The sequence below is a fragment of the Lathyrus oleraceus genome, chromosome 5 (assembly GCF_024323335.1).
Source record: "Lathyrus oleraceus cultivar Zhongwan6 chromosome 5, CAAS_Psat_ZW6_1.0, whole genome shotgun sequence".
Classification (NCBI taxonomy): Eukaryota; Viridiplantae; Streptophyta; class Magnoliopsida; order Fabales; family Fabaceae; genus Lathyrus; species Lathyrus oleraceus.
This window is the reverse complement of record NC_066583.1, coordinates 228,939,712-228,942,277: the sequence shown is the minus strand read 5'-3', so window position 1 is coordinate 228,942,277 and position 2,566 is coordinate 228,939,712. Positions and strand designations below refer to the sequence as shown.

Sequence of the window (2,566 nt, the reverse complement as noted above, 5' to 3'; positions counted from 1 at the left end):
CCAACTTTTATCTAATTTGTAATAGGTTTTTAGGTACCAATACTAAGTCAAAATTAACAAAAACATATATTTAAAGTGAAGGTAATCAAGTATAGTTTCCAAAAACAAACAAGAATTCAAAATGATGCCAGTAAAAAATATTATGGTCAAAATAAAAAACGTGTTGAATATAAAATTTATGGAATCATAACATGGATGGAAAATATCATGTCGTTATGCTTAGGCTCCATGGTTCAAATTCTTGCAAGACCAAATTTTCATCATCTGGTTCTATGGTGTAGTGGTTAGCACTCTGGACTTTGAATCCAGTGACCTGGGTTCGACTCCCGGTAGGACCTTTTGTGTAATTAATCAAATGAATATTTGGAGTTGTAAGTCCTTGCAACAACAAAACATTTTGGAGGGCTTAACTACTATGAGGTCTTAAATATGTGACACAATATAATAATGACTTTTATTTTAGAGTTGGGGTATTAGGTGGTGCCAAGGCCATTTTGCATATTGCTAAGATGGTGTTGAGTAACAGGCATGAAGGTGGATCTTCATAATAGTTTTCACAAATACTAAAATAGGTGAGGATGAGATGACAATCTATTTCCTTATGGGGTGAATTTCTTCATGTTCAGGCAGCAAGGTCATACCTCAAGGATGGGCATCCACTTGCTCCTTTTTCCTCTTGTGCTACATCCACTTGCTCATTAGATAAAAGACAGTTACTCTTCATGCTAATCATCTTGATGATGGGACTATAATAGAGTATTCAAAGGAGGTGGTTAAAGCCTTGGACATCATTCGAGATATCGGTCGAGGATTAAGTCTCGAATTGAATATCCGTAAATCTGAGATCTTTTGGCATTCGTGTGATGGTAGTAAACTTTGTGGGGCAGTTATTCCATTCAGACATTGAGAGGCCGACATTGGGGATGAAGCTTCTTGGAGGGTATATTAGTCGATATGAAGGCTTTATCGAGGGGTTTTCCATGAAGAGCGCGACCAGGGTTATTGAGCTAATGCATCTCTTGTCACATTTAAGGGATTCTCATAGTAAGCTTCTTCTACTTCGTTCTTGATGGGAATCACCAAACTCTTTTTTGGCCTAAGAACTTGTCGGCCTAATCATATGTAGAAAGTAGTTATTTGATTTGACAAAGAGTTGTGAATGATGGTTGAAAACATTGTGGTTGATGGACATCCTTTATTAGAGACCTTCAATGGAATATGAATTCTGTACCTATTAGAATTGGGGGATTGGGTTTGTACTCGACAGTAGAGGTTGCTTTTATGGCTTTTAGCCCCCCCCCCCATCTTGGATGTTACAGGATCATACATTAAGAGACACAATTTTTTGCATGTTACCTTTTATTTATGTATAAGCTTTATTATATATATATTTATATGATGTATTTTTATTAAAATTGGAAACAATAAAAACACTAACACCAATTTACTTGAAATTGTTCCTAATTCCCTCATGATCTTACACTTCCAAAGTTAATCGACAATAATCTAGTTCTTAGAGCAACCATAAAAACTTAAAACTATAATTCAAGATATTTCGTTCATCTCATTCATCATTTCAACTTATCATCTTTTATCTTAAAATCCATAAATTCATGAAAGGATGTTAAACCATTTATGGTTCAAAATTCTACCTACTACTGTAACACACATAAAAGGGAGGAGAAGGAACTCACCATTTTTTAGATTTCCTTAAAGACTTGATAACACGAAATTATATCATATTTTAGGACTTAATTCAATTAAATTTTATTATTATTTATTTCAGTTCACTCCATTTTATTAGATATTACGCGGTATTTTCTTCCTATTTGTCTCAGGTGGCTTATTTTGAAGCACAAGTAAAAATGGAAGAAAAGGAGGTGCAAAAAGGAGAGAAAATGAACCAAATGTCAAAGCCCAGCCCAAAGCACAAAACGCAGGTGCCGTGCATGTGACGGACGTCACAGAGGCTGTGACGAGCGTCACGCCTTGCACACTCCTGTGACGGACGTCACACATGGTGTGACGAACGTCACACCATTCCCCTACATTTTTGGCGCAAGGAACGCCTCAGAGACGTTGAGGGAGTATTGAGCCCTATATCCACGCCCAACTTTTATGCACGTTAAAGACCTTTTTGGAAGCGGAAGCGGTTACTCAAGCATCAATATAAATAGCCACTTGCAAAACCTAAAAGGGTCCCGAAGCTTTTCCACATTTTTTCCTTTGCCGTTTTCGCTTTTGCATATTTTCTTTTTCAGCAACTTAAGCATTATTGTTTCTTTATTATTTTTACGAGTTCTACACTATTTCCCTTGCAATTTCTATTTTCCTTTTTAGCATTTAGTTAATTCTTTTCGCACAATAGTTTCTACACCGGAAACTATTGTGTACCTTTTTACCGGATCTAACCTTACGTTAGAATCTAGTTTTTATTTCCTTCGTTTTAATTTGTTGTGTAATTGAAGAATCCAAGAACAAATCCTACCGGCCTGTGGTGGAGTGTTCAAGACTATTGTTTAACTCATTCAGGTTCTTTAATTATTATTTAATGCTTTGTTTTATT

General features: G+C 35.8%; 1 non-coding gene across 1 annotated transcript; it reads left to right on the top strand.

Moving 5' to 3' along the window:
* Positions 1–266: 266 nt before the first annotated feature.
* Positions 267–338, top strand: TRNAQ-UUG (transfer RNA glutamine (anticodon UUG)). The gene has a single exon. It is a non-coding gene; the product is annotated as a tRNA-Gln (tRNA).
* The last annotated feature ends 2,228 nt before the right edge of the window (positions 339–2,566 follow it).